Below are 16,366 nucleotides of genomic sequence, written 5' to 3'. Positions count from 1 at the left end.
GGCAATGTGTTCTGAGCACCATCCTGTCTGCCAGTCTTTCCCAAGGGCTCTGTCTGGCCACACTCATTTGGAATGCAGTCTCAGATGCCCAACTGGGTCACTCCCCAGCAGCTACTGCCATAGCTCCCACACTGGCAGACCCCTTCTAACCATCAGAGAGCTTCGGCAGTCAGACCTCTATTGGTGTGCACCTGCCTTCAGATTCCCCCCACTGCTTTGCTGGCATGCACTCACCTGCAGCCTCCACCCACAACTTTACTGGCACATAAGCACACACATTCTTCACCTTGCCACCACAACCTCAACTCCACTGCATGCTGTCATGAACCCCACTGCCACAACCCTGATGATGTGCTTTTCTGGCACACACCATCAAAGTATTGTTGCCAGGGGACTGAGAACACCTAGGCTCCTCCAGTGCAACAGGTGCTTACCCTCAAGAAGCCAGAGAACAAAGGTGTGGGCCTGGTCCCAGCCTGCCAGGGTTAGAATGTACAGCCCAGGAGTGCTGAGCTGAGTCTTGACCCCCTGAGATCACTCGGAAGCAAAGCCAGTCAATGGAACCCAGTTATATCACAGTCAAACTCTCAAGGAAATCAAAGAACATAAAAAGCAAAAAGTCCCATTCAAAGGATAGCAACTTTAAATTAAAGGAACATCAACACATACAGATGGGAAAGAACCAGCGCAACAACTCTGGCAACTCAAAAAGACAGAGTATATTCTCACCTCCAACAGACTTCTATTAGCTCCCTGGCAATTTATCTGAACCAGGCTAAAATGGCTGGAATGAGAGACATAGAATTCAGAATCTGGATGGCAATAAAGATCACTGATTTCAGGAGAAAGTTGAAACCCAATCCAAGGAATCTAAAGAATCCAGTAGAAAAATACAAGAGATGAAAGATTAGATAGTCATTTTAAGAAAGAACCAAACTAACCCAACAGAGTTGAAGACCTCACTGCAAGAATTATAAAATATAACCGGAAGTATTAACAGCAGAATCAACCAAGTTGAGGAAGAAATCTCATAGTTTGAAGATTGGTTCTCCAAAATAACTCAGTCAGACAAAAACAAAGAAAAAAGAATTTTTTAAAAATAAACTAAACCTCTGAGAGATATGGGATTTTTATATAAAGAGACGAAATATATGACTCATTGGCATTTTCAAAAGAGAGAGAGAGCAATCAACATAGAAAACATATTTGAGGACGTTTATTGTTCACAACATTTTCCCCAACTTCACTAGAGAAGTCCACATTTGAATTCAGAAAATATGGAGGACCCCTGTGAGACACTATACAAGATGACCATCCCCAAGACACATAATCATTAGATTCTCCAAAGTCGACATAAGACAAAACAAATATTAAAGGCAGCTGAGAAAGGGGCAGGAAACTTACAAAGGGAACAGCATCAGTCTAACAGTGAACCTTTCAGCAGAAACCATAAATATATAAACAACCAACACAGGAGCACTCACATTCATAAAACAAGTTTTTGGTGACTTTTGAAGAGATGTAGATAACCACACAATAACAGTGGTAGACTTAAATACTCAATGGACAGTATTACAGAGATCATTGAGGCAGAAAACTAACCCAGATATTTGGGACTTAAACTTGACACGTGACCAAATACTCTAAAATTGACCACATAAAGCAATTCTCAACAAATTCAAAGAAATTGAAATCATACCAACTATACATTTGGACCACAGCACAATAAAAATGGAAATCGATGCCAGGCAGTTTTCTCAAAAACATTCAATTACATGGAAACAAACTGCTCCTGGATGACTATTGGGTAAACAATCAAATTAAGGAAGAAATCAAGAAGTTATTTAAAACTAATGAGAAAAAAGATACAACATACTAGAAACTCTGGGACACAGGAAAGCAGTGTTAAAAGTATAAAGTGCTAAATGCCCACATTAAAAAGTTAGAAAGATATCAAATTAACACTCTAACATCATCCCAAGAGGAACTAAAGAAAAAACCACCAAAGATAGAAGTCAAGAAATAGTCAAAATGAGAGCTTGAATGAATAAAATGGTGAAACAAGAAAACATACAAAGATCAATGAAACCCAAAGTTTCTTCTTTGAATGGGTAAGATTGATAGACCACTAGCTAAACTAATAAAAATACAAAGAAGACCCAAATAAACAAAATGAGAAATGACAAAGGAGAGATTATCATTACTACATTACCATTGACCTCAAAGAAATAAATGAAAAAAAAAATCAAACCTCACAGACTATTACAAACATTTCTATGCACACAAACTAGAAATCCAAGAAGAAATGGGTAAATTCCTGAAAATACATAACCTCCCAAGATTGAACCAATAAAAAACTGAAACCCTGAACGGACCAATAACAAGATCCAAAACTGAATTAATTGTAAAATAAACTACCAACCAGTAAAGATCCTGGACCAAACATTCACAGTCAAAATCTACCAGTTGTATAAGAAACAGCTAGTACTAATCCTATGTAAATTATTCCAAAAAATTGAGGAGGATGGACTCCTCCCTAACTCATTGTATGGGGCCAGCATCATTCTGATACCAACACTGTCAGAGACACAACAGAAAAACAAAACTTCAGGCTATTATCCCTGAAGAAGATAGCTACAAACATCCTCAAAAACAAACAAACAAACAAACAAAAAATAGACAATAGAATCAAGCAGCACATCAAAAAGCTAAACCACCACAAACAAGTAGGCTTCAGCCCTGTGATTCAAGCTTGGTTCAATATATGTAAATAAGTAAACATGATTCATTCCAGAAACAAAACTAAAAACAAAAACAAAATAATCACCTCAATAGACACAGAAAAAGCTTTTGATAAAATTTAACATTCCTTCATGTTAAAAACCCTCAACAAACTAGAAATTCAAGGAACCCGCATCAAAATAAGAGTCATCTATGACAAATCCATAGCTAACGTCATACTGAATGGACACATGCTGGAAGCATTCCCCTTGAGAACTGGAACAAACATGGATGCCTATTCGTACCAGATTCATTCAACATAGTACTGGAAGACCTAGTCTGAGCCATCAGGTAAGAAAAAATAAAAATAAAATAGAATAAAAGGCATCCAAATAGGAAGAAAGGAGGTCAAACTATCTCACTTCCCAGATGGTATGATTCTGTACCTAGAGAACCACACAGTCTCGGTCCAAAGGACGGCAGGTAGGAGGAGGCTGAGGGTTGAACCTACTTAGTTTGTACTATACTCACTACCTGAGTGATGAAATCATCTGTACACCAAATCCCCAAGATACAAAATTTACCCATGTAACTAACCTCCATATGTAGCACCAAACCTAAAATTTCGGAAATTTTTTAAAAAGATATTACACTAAAAATAATGTTTTATTATGAACTTGTGCGGTTCTAAGTTTTTCATATTAAATTCCGTATGTATTTTTGCTAATTTCGTGCAAATCACTAATGTAATTTTGAAATCATTATGTTTTATTTACTTAATTAGGCCTTTATATTTGAAATTAATGTCATTTAAGAAAACTATTAAATAGAAAAGTAAAGTGACAAAAAAGGAGAATAAGCTTGGAGATCATGAGAGCTATTATAATTTTGTAAGACAATATCAATCTGAGAATTTTGGCTTTAAAAACAAACAAAATATTACAAATATTATCAGTTTCACAATTCTCATATTTAATAGAGTGATGCATATTTAACATATAAATGTCCAAACTGCAAAGGACAGAAAGTTTTTAAAATCAATTTCGTAATTTTAAAAGATCACTCATTCTGTTAGTATAATTGTCAAATATTTGTACGTCAAAGCTGCCAAATAAGAATTTTTATTGTTTTACTTTGAACATAAACTTATCTAAGGTACTTGAGGGAATATTTAATAAGATAAATTAAAAATGAAAGTAACATTAAATACATACTGAAATAAGAAAAGATGTTTCATAACTGGAGAAGTCTCAAAACAGTTCCATTTAACCCTGTAAGTGCTATTAATATACTCTTTAATGTTTAATGAATGGCTTGGATCTCTACTAATTGATTTTTTTAAATGCTTAGAAAGTATTATTTTCTCTTCAATTAGTATTTTTTATTCAGGGCACCACACATCCCAAGCAATATTTCTATACTAAATTTATCAAATATAATGCTTCTTGCTTTTTCCTCTTTTATAGTTCTACCCCTATATTCACATCCTGTGTTTTCAAGTTTCTCTGCCAAAGCCACATCTGTTCTTTAGCAAAGCTTACAGTTTTATTGTTGTTTTGTTTTGCGTTTGATATGGGGTCACATTCTGTCATGCAAGGGAACACTCTAGGCTCACTGCAATCCCCACCTCCCAGGTTCAAGCGATCCTCCCACCTCAGCCTCCAGAGTAGCTGGGACCACAATCATGGACACCGCGCCAGACTAATTTTTTTTTTTTTTTTTTTTGGCAGGAGGGGCGCGCGGGGTAGAGATGGGATTTCGTCCATCTCTACCCAAGATGTTGCCCAGGCTGGTCTTGAACTCCTGAGCTTAAGCGTCTACCCGCTTTTGGCTACAAAAGTGCTAGGATTACAGGAGTGAGCCACTGCACCCAGTCAGGTGCAGTTTTATTTGCTACTTTCTTTGCTACCATTTCTATTTTTGCTGAGAACAGAGAAAGAAAAAGTAAAGAAATCTCTCAAGATACAAAATTTGACTAAGAGCTAGCTTCATTTATGTTTTCTGAAAACCATATTTGTTTACATTTCAGTATCTTCACACTAATGAAATATGTAAGTATTCAGCAAATAGATGCTTTATTTTATGTCTTAGCACTGACTCTCTCATGTTATTTGTGGGTTTGGGGAATTCATTATTTTACCCAAGCTAATGAGGTAGGTAAAAGAGATACAGTTTATTTGAACAAGTTTCAAAATTTCATTATACACAAGTTTTACTTCTGATGCATAATCGATTAATTTAAGATAAATATTCAATAGCTGATGCAACCATTTCTTTAAATGTCAAAACATCCTATAATGCATTGCAACACTGTTTAAAAATAAAACATAAAATTATCCTGGTTTAAGAACTATAAGTGATTGATAATTTGTGTCCATTTAAAACATGCACCTGGGTTTATACATAACATTTTAAAAGATCACTCATTCCCACTTAACATCACTGCCAAATGCTTGTACATCAAAGTTGCCAAATAGGATTTTTTAGTGTTTTACCTCTGCTTAACATTTCATCCATATAGAAAGATTTATATATGGAATATAATGTATGCTAAGACAAGGAAGAAAATCTAAAGATGTTAAATTAAAAAAATGCTAATAATAAATAGAAATATCTAACACCTATCGTGTTGAATTGTGGTATGTGTGTATGTATTGATTAAAATATTTTGGTGAGATATATTGAGGTAATCAAAAGGAAAGACTGTTTACATAATACAGAATGTAAACATAAAATACCTGACCTAAGTAAGTTATATTTCAAAAGATATCAGTTAAAAACTTTTGCTAGCTCAAAAGTGAAAAATTGTTAACTCTAACTTATTGTATGAACAAGTGTTTTAAATTAATGGAAAATACAAATGCTGATTTTACATTACCGAACAAAGATAATGTTACACACACACCTTTTTCATTTCTCTTTCAATGCCAAAAGGATGTCTATAGTGAGAATGTTAATGTTAAAGTTGCAGTGGAGGAATACCCTTACTTTACTCTGCTCACATAATCACCATTTCTGGCAGATTGATGTATACTTATGAAGTTTCTAGGGGGAAAAGAAAGACCACAGACAAAATTAGTGTTATAGATTCTGGCAGACACTAGAGCGCTTTGAGCTTTTAAATGTCAGGTGAGGGTGTCTTAAGGTGAAACTATTTCTGGAAATGATGTGTGAAAGCTAAGGAGTAATACAATGTATTTCTTTACACCTAAGAGTACTTAAACCTTTAGATAATTTTTAAAATATGCAAAAACATTAAATTTAATAAAATATGATAACCTTTTACAATATTGCTGCTGGGTCATCATCATCGGTTGATTCTTTTACTCTGGCCTAATTTTTAAAATTCTCCACATATTTTCTTACCTTCGTGACATGGAAACTACCTTGTATAATGAGTAAAAATGGGAGAGAGAGCAATCAAGAAAGAATTAAGTACATGGGCCAATGCAAATGTGAAAGACCAGAAACAGTTCTAATGGATCTGACAGTTTTGTAATTCTAGAAATACCCTTTGTATCTGCTTCAAAAGATCCTTTGTTTGAAACTAGACTATTTTCTTTGCTTAAATTTAAACAGTAGAATATCCAACTGAGATGTTAAATTATTAGTGTATCCACAAGTATTCTGTATGCATGAAGTTTAAACACACAAAGTATGCATAGCCTGGCTAAGGGTCATTCCCACATCTCTCAGTAAAGTGAAATGTCAAGTGAATTTATGGCAACAGAAGGCTTCCGTACAATGGTTATATAGCATAATCATTTTTATTCTTAACAAACATCAGCATGAGTGTAAGTCAGCTGTGTTCTTCATAAGTAGATATATTGCTTGTTCAATATGTGATAAAAAAATTTGAATACTTTTTCAGCATCTTAATAATGTATCTCACTAAAATTAAACATAAATTATGTTTTCCATATGGGAGTCTAATTCAGTCATGATAAAATGCTGAACAAATATTAAATTTAATATGTTACATGATCTTGGTGTCGGCCAAAATTCATCAACAGTGGGATGAAATACAGATATCACCCATCCATAAAAACCCCATGACCTTTTATGCCTTCTTCCATCCATCTGTGTAGCCTGTGACAGTTGCAACTATATTAGATATGGCCATTTCCTCTTCCTATCTCTTATTTGATAGCTGATAAGCTGCAGCTTCAGGAAAAGGAGAAATGTATACATAAAAGGCACATTTCAGACATGAAAATATGTTTGATTGGTAAAAGAATGGATGTTCGTTCATGTGAGGTGAGGCTTTGTGCACGAGCAATGAGTGGGTAAGATGGCAGGAGTAGAGGAAATAGGATCATAGGGAAGAAGCAAAAATATATAAAAGGAAAATTTGTGGTTTTGAAATTTAGTGATTAATGGAATTGGTGCTATTAATAGATATGCCAAATCAAGGGACAAAAATTAATTAGGTTTGGGATATATACTTCAGGAGCAATGAAGAGAACATTGACCTAGAGATTTCTCAAGCAAAGTAGTACCCTGGCTATGTTTCTGTTGAATCGATCTATGCTAGAAATATAATCTGGGATTTATGTCTCTACCCCAGTGAGAGGTGAAGGTGAGGAGTTTTCATAGTTGGAGTTGTGGAAATACACAAGATTGTCAAGTGAGAAGAAGGACACAAATGGTAATTTAGAGAAAAGAGAAGTAAGAAGAATGACCAGATAAGAGTATAATTAGAATAGTACCTGGCCTTAGAATATAAGAAAGGAGAAATGCCAAGAAGAAGGTAAAAGGAAGGTTAGAATAGGAACTAAAATAGTTTATTTTAGTGACATAAAGGTGTCAGTATTGTTGTATACTTTTTACAAACTAATGAAAAACATAATTACATTCATGCTTTAAACAAATATTTATTGTATCTTCTGTGAAATGCACAGTGAAATCACTGGGAGTATAATGGTGTTAAACAGAAGGAGTCTGTTTTTCTAGAACTAATATTTTAGAAGGGAGGGATAAGTGACAAATAAATAATAATTGGTAATCACAGAAACAGATCCTGGTACTAATTTAAATTTATATAAATGTACAACATATAGTTGGTAGAATGGTTACTATAAACATGTAAGTAGTAGAAGAAAAAATACGATGTCAGCAATAAATGCAATTACTTTCATTGAGTGGAAGTATGAGAATACATGAAACTGTATGTTGGGGAAAAAAAAAACTTTATGACTATCAAAGGAAGCATTATTCAAGGCAGATCTTAAAGGGCTTTCTATTACACTTAGAATCCAAACTCCTTACCATGGCATAGATGATTTTCCACATCCTACCTTTCCACGCTTCCTCTGCCCCCTGGATTTCAGTCGCCCTGGCTTTCTTTCTGTTTCTGGAGCATACTGTGCCTGTATTCACCTTAATGTCTTTGCACTTGCTATTTCTTCTGACTGGAATGCCCTTTCTCAGCCTTTTACATTGTTGGCTTCTTTTAATTATCAATTATCACCTATCATTTTTCTCCATGAGTTACTTTCTATCATATTCCTCTATTTATTGCCTACTCATTTACTGCACAGCATGTATTACAATTATCAATTATTTATTTATATGTTTGCTTGACTTTATTTATGTATGTATTTACTTGCTTAGTTCCTCATATTCTTTTTCATGTAGAATGAAGAGACTATGTACCTTGTCTGTCTGTCTTCTTGCTGATTAGCCAACATTTGATGAATAAATCAATGAAAGAATAAATGAACTGACATATAAGAGTTTTAAGCTTAGAAATTAGCAGAACATCGCAAAGTTTATATTATAGTGTTCTATGTGGAAGTGGAATAAGTGTTCATCACAGAAATTTTAGAAGACATAAAAAAGATGACAAAAGTCATTCATTATACTACTGATAGGAGATTATTACCTTTTAGAGTTTCTGCATTTACTTCCTTTTGCTGGACACACAGCTTCACATAGTTATAGTCGAATATTATATTTGTTACCTAGTACATTGCATAATCATTTACATGTCATTAGAAATCTGATCTTGATTATCATTATGTTGGCTGTGCATTATTCCACAATACAGCATTTTCATACATAATTTATTTTGTGTTGTTTGATGGTTGCTATAATTTTCATTTTAATAAAATTGTAGTAGCATCTTGACACAAAATTTACCTCTAACTCATCAAATTATTACAATCTATTTCTAGTAGTAGAAATACATAGTTAATTCTAGCATGATTTTAACATGATGATGCTTGGGTACTTGATCCATAGTGCCAAATTTCCTCCCAGAAAATTAAAGCGACCTATGTTTATACCAGTGACATAAAAATGTTCATTTTTCCATGGTCACCAACATCTGAAATAATCTTATTTATAATATATTCTAATTGTATATGATATCTCAAAATGGTATCAAAGAATTTGCAAGTTTATACTTATTTTATTTATGTTCCAGGGTGCATGTGCAGAATGTGCTGGTTTGTTATATAGGTAAATATGTGCCATGGTGGTTTGCTGCACCTATAAATCCATCACCTAGGTATTATGCCCAGCATGCATTAGCTCTTTTCCCTAACACCCTCTCTGCCTTGCCCTCCCTCAACAGGTCCCAGTGTGTGTATTTCTCCTCCCTGTGTCCATTTGTTCTCATTGTTCAGCTCCCACTTAGAAGTGAGAACATGAGGTGTTAGGTTTTCTGTCCCTGATTTAGTTTGCTGAGGATAATGGCTTCCAGCTTCATCCATGTCCCTGCAAAAGATATGATTTCATTCCTTTTTATGGCTCCATAGTATTCCATGATGTATGTACCACATTTTCTTTATCCAGTCTATCACTGATGGGCATTTGATTCCATGTCTTTGTGAATAGTGCTGCAATGAACATACATGTACGTGTATCTTTGTAATATAATGATTTATATTCCTTTGGTATATACCCAGTAATGGGATTGCTGGGTCAAATGGTATTTCTAGTTCTAAATATTTGAGGAATCACCACATTGTCTTCCACAATGGTTGAACTATTTTACATTCCCACCAGCAGTGTAAAAGCATTCCTGTTTCACCACTATCTCACCAGCATCTGTTGTTTCTTGACTTTTTAATAATCACCATTCTGACTGGTGTGAGATGATATCTCATTGTAGTTTTGATTTGCATTTCTCTAATGATCAGTGATATTGAGCTTTTTTTCATGTTAGTTAGCTGCATGCACGGTCTTTTTGTTTTATTTTTATTTATTTATTATTTTGAGAAGTGTCTGTTCATATCCTTTGCCCACATTTTAATATCGTTAATTTGGTTTTTTTTTTCTTGTAAATTTGCTTAAGTTCCTTGTAGATCCTGGATATTAGACTTTTGTCAGACAGATTGCAAAAATTTTCTCCCAATCTGTAGGTTGTCTGTTCACCTTGATGATAGTTTCTTTTGCTATGCAAAAGCTCTTTCATTTAATTAGATCCCATTTGTCAATTTTTCCTTTTTTTGCAATTGCTTTTGGCGATTTCACCATAAAACCTTTGCCCATGCCTATATCTTAAATGGTATTGCCTAAAATTTCTTCTAGGGTTTTAATGGTTTTGGTTTTACATTTAAGTCTTTAATCCATGTTGAGTTAATTTTTGTATAAGGTGTAAGGAAGAAATCCAGTTTCAATTTTCTGCATGTGGCTAGTCAGTTCTCCCAGCACCATTTACTGAATAGGGAATATTCTCCTCATTGTTTGTTTCTGTCAAGTTTTTCAAAGATCAGATACTTGTAGGTGTGTGACCTTATTTCCGGGTTCTTGATTCCATTTCATTGGTCTATGTGTCTGTTTTTGTACCAGTACCATGCTGTTCTGGTTACTGCAGCCTTGTCGTACAGTTTGAAGTTGGGTAACATGATGCCTCCAGCTTTGTTCTTTTTGCTTAGGACTGTCCTGGCTTTACGAGCTCCTTTTTGGTTCCATGTGTATGATTTGCGTATATTGAACCAGTCTTGCAACCTGGGGTTGCCACCAACTTGATTGTGCTAAATAAGCTTTTTGATGAGCTACTGGATTCAGTTTGTCCTATTTTATTGGGGATTTTTGCATCGATGTTCATCAGGGATGTTGGCCTGAAGTTATCTTTTTTGTTGTTGTATCTCTGCCAGGTTTTGATGTCAGGATGATGCTGGCCTCATAAAATGAGTTAGGGAGTAGTCTCTCCTGTTCAATTGTTTGAAACAGATTCAGAAGAAACGGTACCAGCTCCTCTTTGTCCCTCTGGTAAAATTCAGCTGTAAATACATCTGGGCATGGGCTTTTTTTGATTGGCAGGCTATTTATTACCACCTCAATTTCAGAACTTGTTACTGGTCTATTTAGGGATTCATTTTCTTTGTGCTTCCGTCTTGGGAGGGTATATGTGTCCATAAATGTATCCCTTTCTTCTGTGTTTTCCAGTTTATTTGCATAGAGGTGTTTATAGTATTCTCTGATGGCTGATTGTGTTTCTGTGGGGTCAGTGATGATATCTCCCTTATCATTTCTGATTGTGTTAATTTGAATCTTCTCTCTTTTCTTCACTTGTGGTCTATTTTATTGATTTTTTTTCCAAAAAACAGTTCCTGTATTTGTTAATTTTTGAAAGGTTTTTTTTGAGTCTCTGTCTCCTTCAGTTCCACTCTGAGCTTGGTTATTTCTTGTCATCTCCTAGCTCTGCGATTTCTTTGCTCTCGGTTCTCTAGTTCTTTTAGTTGTGATATTAGGGTGTTGATCTGAGATCTTTCAGGCTTTTTGATGTGGTTATTTAGTGCTATAAATTTCCTTTTTTTTTTTTTGAGGAGTTTCACTCTGTTGCCCAGGCTGGAGTGCAGTGGCACGAGGCTCACTGAAAGCTTCACCTCCCGGGTTCATGCCGTTCTCCTGCCTCACCCTGCCGAGTAGCTGGGACTACAGGCACCCGCCTCGTGATCCGCCTGCCTCAGCCTCCCAAAGTGCTCGGATTACAGGCGTGAGCTACCACGCCTAGCCATAAATTTCCCTCTTAACACTGCTTTAGCTGCTTCCCAGAGATTCTGGTACATGGGTTTTTGTTCTCATTGGTTTCAAATAACTCCTTGATTTCTGCCTTAATTTCATTATTTACCTGCTAGTCAGTCAGGAACAGGTTGTTCAATTTCTATGTAGTTGTGTGGGTTTGAGTCGGTTTCTTAATATTGAGTTTTAATCTGATTGTGTTGTTGTCTGATGGACTGTTTCTTATGATTTCAGTTGTTTTGCATTTGGTGAGGAGTGTTTTACTTCCAATTATGTGATCAAATTTAGAGTAAGTGCCATGTGGCACTGATAAAAATATATATTCTGTTGTTTTGGGGTGGAGAGTTCTGTAGATATCTATCAGGTCCACTTGGTCCAAAGGAGTCCTGATTATCTTTGTTAATTTTCTGTTTCAGTAATCTCATACTGACAGTAGGGCATTAAATTATCCCACTATTATTGTATGGGGGTTTAAATCTCTTTGTAGGTCTTCAAGAATTTGTTTTATGAGTCTGGGTGCTCCTGTATTGGGTGCATATATATTTAGAATAGTTAGCTTTTCTTATTGAATTAAACCTTATACCATTATGAAATGTCTTTGTCTTTTTCTTGATCTTTGTTGGCTTAAAGTCTATTTTGTCAGAAACTAGGATTGCAACTCTTCTTTTTTTCTTCTATTTGCTTGGTAAATCTTCCTCCATCTTTTTTATTTTGAGCCTATATGGATCTCTTCTCATGAGATGTGTCTCTTGAATACAACATGCTGATGGGTCTTGCCTTTTTATCCATCTTGCCATTCTTTGTCTTTTAATTGGGGCATTTAGCCCATTTACATTTAAGGTTGATATTGTTACGTTTGAATTTGATCCTGTCATCATCATGTTGGCTGGTTAATTTTCAGACTTGTTAATGTAATTGCTTCATAGTGTTGTTGGTCTGTGTACTTCAGTGTGTTTTTGTACTGGCTGGTAACACTTTCTCCTTTTCATGCTTAGTGCTTTCTTCAGAAGCTCTTGCATGGCAGGCCTGCTGGTGATGAAGTTCCTCAGCATTTGCTTGTCTGAAAAGGATTTTATTTGTCCTTCACTTATGAAGCTTAGTTTGGCTGGATATGAAATTCTGGATTGGGAACTATTTCCTTCAAGGATATTGAATATTGGCCCCAATCTCTTCTGACTTGTAGGGTTTCCACTCAGAAGTCCACTGTTAGTCTAATGAGTTTCCCCTTGTAGGTTACTTGGCCTTTCTCTCTGATAGCCCTTAACATTTTTTCCTGTATTTTGACCTTGGAGAGTCTGAGGGTTATGTGTTTTGCACATAGACACATTGTAGATCTTCTCATGGAATATCTTACTGGGTTTCTCTGGATTTCCTGAATTTTAATGCTGGCCTGTTTTGCTAGGTTAAATAAATTATCCTGGATGGTCTTTTTACAAAGCCCCATAGTTCTCAGAGTTTTTTGTTTTTTGTTTTTATTTTATTTTTTTTTTTACTCTTTTCATTCTTTTTTCTCTAATCTTTTCTGTCTGCCTTATTTCAGCAAGATAGTCTTCAAGCTCTGATAGTCTCTCTTCTGCCTGGTCTATTCAGCTATTTATACTTGTGTTTGCATCACAGAGATCTCGTGCTATGTTCTTCAGCTCCACCAGGTCATTTATATTCCTCTCTAAACTGGTTATTCTAGTTAACAACTCCTGTAATCTTTTGTCATGGTTCTTAGTTTCTTTGCATTGGGTTAGAATATAATCCTTTAGTTCAGCAAAGTTTATTATTATCCACTTTCTGAAGCCTAATTCTGTCGCTTCGTCCATCTCAGCTTCATCCCCATTCTGTGCCCTTGCTGGAGATGTGTTTGGAGGAGAAGAGGCATTCTCGCTTTTGAAATTTTCAGCATTTTTGCATTGGTTTTTCCTCATTTTCACGGATTTATCTATCTTTAATCTTTGAGGCTGTCAATCTTTGGATAGGGTTTTTATGGGGTTTTTGTGGATGTTGTTTTTGTTTCTTTCTGTTGTTTATTTTTCTTTTTTTTTTTTTTTCCTTCTAACAGTCAGGCTCCTCTTCTGCAGGTCTGCTGCAGTGTGCTGGGGGTCTACTCCAGACCCTGCTTACCTGGATATCACCAGTGGAGGCTGCAGAACAGCAAAGATTCCTGCCTGCTCCTTCCTCTGGAAGCTTCATCCAAGAGGGGCACCGACCTGATTCCAGCCATAACTCTCCTGTATGAGGTGTGTCTGGTGACCCCTGTTGGGAGGTCTCACCCAGTCAGGAGGCACAGGATGAGGGACCCACTTAAGGAAGTAGTCTGTATGTCTTTTAGCAGAGCTGTTTTGCTGTGCTGGGGGAATCCTCCTCCTCTGGATCAGCCAGCAGACAGGAAAGATTAAGTCCACTGAATTTGACACTTGGCCGCTCCTCCCACCATATGCTCTGTCCCTGGCAGAGGACAGTTCTGTCTGTAAAGGCCTGGCTGGAATTGCTGGAATTCATGCGGGAGGCCCTGCCTGGTGAGGAGGGATGAATCTGGGTCTCACCTAAAGAAGTAGTCTGGCCATGATCTGCCACAGCTGCTGTGCCGCACTGTGGGAAGTACAACCCAGTCCAAACATCCCAGTCTCCCTTGCACTAGCTGGAGAGAACTGCCTACTAGAGCCACAGTAACAGTGGTCACCCCTTCCCCCATGAACTCGGTAGTCTTAGGCAGACTCCAGGCTGCTGTGCTGGCCAGCAGGGATTTCAAGCCAGTGGGTCTTAGTTTGTGGGATTCTGTGGGAGTGGAACCTGCTGAGTGAGGACGTTTGGTTCCCTGGCTTCAGACCTTTTTCCACGAGAGTGGACAGTTCTCCTGCTTATATTTCTTTTAATGTTACAGGAGTGAGGTGGATCATCTGTAAAGTGATTATCAACCATTTATATGACATATTTATTTATTATATTGCTCATCATTAATTCAATCTTCTAAATAAAAACTATTAACACCTTCTAAGCCTAGTAGAGAGCCCTGAAGAAACTTAGTCCTAAAAAAAGCAAGCTAGATAAATAAGAACGAAATTATTGAATCTTACCCCATGTCACATAGTTGTCACATGTGATAAAGACGTTAGGCCGGGCGCGGTGGCTCAAGCCTGTAATCCCAGCACTTTGGGAGGCCGAGACGGGCGGATCACGAGGTCAGGAGTTCGAGACCATCCTGGCTAACACGATGAAACCCCGTCTCTACTAAAAAATACAAAAAACTAGCCGGGCGAGGTGGTGGGCGCCTGTAGTCCCGGCTACTCGGGAGGCTGAGGCAGGAGAATGGCGTAAAAACCCGGGAGGCGGAGCTTGCAGTGAGCTGAGATCCGGCCACTGCACTCCACCCTGGGCGACATAGCAAGACTCCGTCTCAAAAAAAAAAAAAAAAAAAAAAAAAAAAAGACGTTAATGGGGCATACCACTGGACAAAATACCTCACACAGCCCTAAACGTCAAGGAATGCTTTGTAAAGGGAATGGCATATAATGGATATCCTGAAGGACAATTAACAGAGTACAGAGGTGAGTGAAGGGTGGGGCAGTGATTCAAGTTGAGAGAGCTGCAAGTCCAAAGAGCTGAAGGAATAGGAATCTGATGTGGACACAGCTTATCAGAATTGCAGTGTGGTAGAACACTGACCAGAGAGAAACTGCAGAGAGCTGGTGAAGTGAGATCTTGAAGAGGACTGTCTTATGCAATGGAATCAGCATTGACCCTAGTGGCTGTGGGGAACAAGAGAAGGGGTTTCTGTTGTCAGATCAGTGGGCTTACTCTGGCTAATAAAAAGGCAAGACTAGAACCATACTACATGTCTCAAGCAGTCCAGATGAGAAGATAATATTAGACTGATAGTTATAGTTGAAAATATATAGTATGGAGTAACAGATGACATCCAGGTATGTGGCTGAATCTACATTGTAATGAACATTTATGAAGAGCGACACACAAAGAAAGAAGAAGAAAATCATGCAATACATTTTTTTTTTTTTTTTTTTTTTTAGACAGAGTCTTACTCTGTCACCCAGGCTGGAGTGCAGTGGCATGATCTCAGTTCACCGCAAGCTCCGCCTCCCGGGTTCACGCCATTCTCCTGCCTCAGCCTCCCGAGTAGCTGGGACTACAGGCGCCCGCCACCACGTCCGGCTAATTTTGTTTTTGTATTCTTAGTAGAGACGGGTTTTCACCATGTTAGCCAGGATGGTCTCTATCTCCTGACCTCGTGATCTACCCACCTCAGCCTCCCAAATTGCTGGGATTACAGGCATGAGCCACTGCGCCAGGCCAACATTTTTAAATTTACTTTTTCAATGGTAAGGATGTAAGTGAGGAAGAAGCATGAGTGAAGTAATATAAGAGCAAGTAGGCTATAATGGGCTCTGTTTGGGGCATGTGAATTTGAAGTATATGGGGGTGCTTCACATAAAAATATGCAATAGACCATGAACTACTGAGTTCTGAAGCTGAAGAGATAAATTGGAATTGGGAGTAAAAAAAAAAAAAAGAAAAGAAAAAGTCATCAATACATAGATAGTAATGGTAGCCATAAAGAAAATGGCATGGCTCCCTGAGAGTGCCACTTCATACCAGGAGTCTCAGACTCAAATTCCTCCTGGGCTCTGACATTTTGTAAAGTGATGTATAGAAAGGAGACAGATCA

Source organism: Macaca mulatta, chromosome 14, assembly GCF_049350105.2.
Source record: "Macaca mulatta isolate MMU2019108-1 chromosome 14, T2T-MMU8v2.0, whole genome shotgun sequence".
NCBI classification, from domain to species: domain Eukaryota; kingdom Metazoa; phylum Chordata; class Mammalia; order Primates; family Cercopithecidae; genus Macaca; species Macaca mulatta.
Note: the sequence above shows the minus strand (reverse complement) of the source record.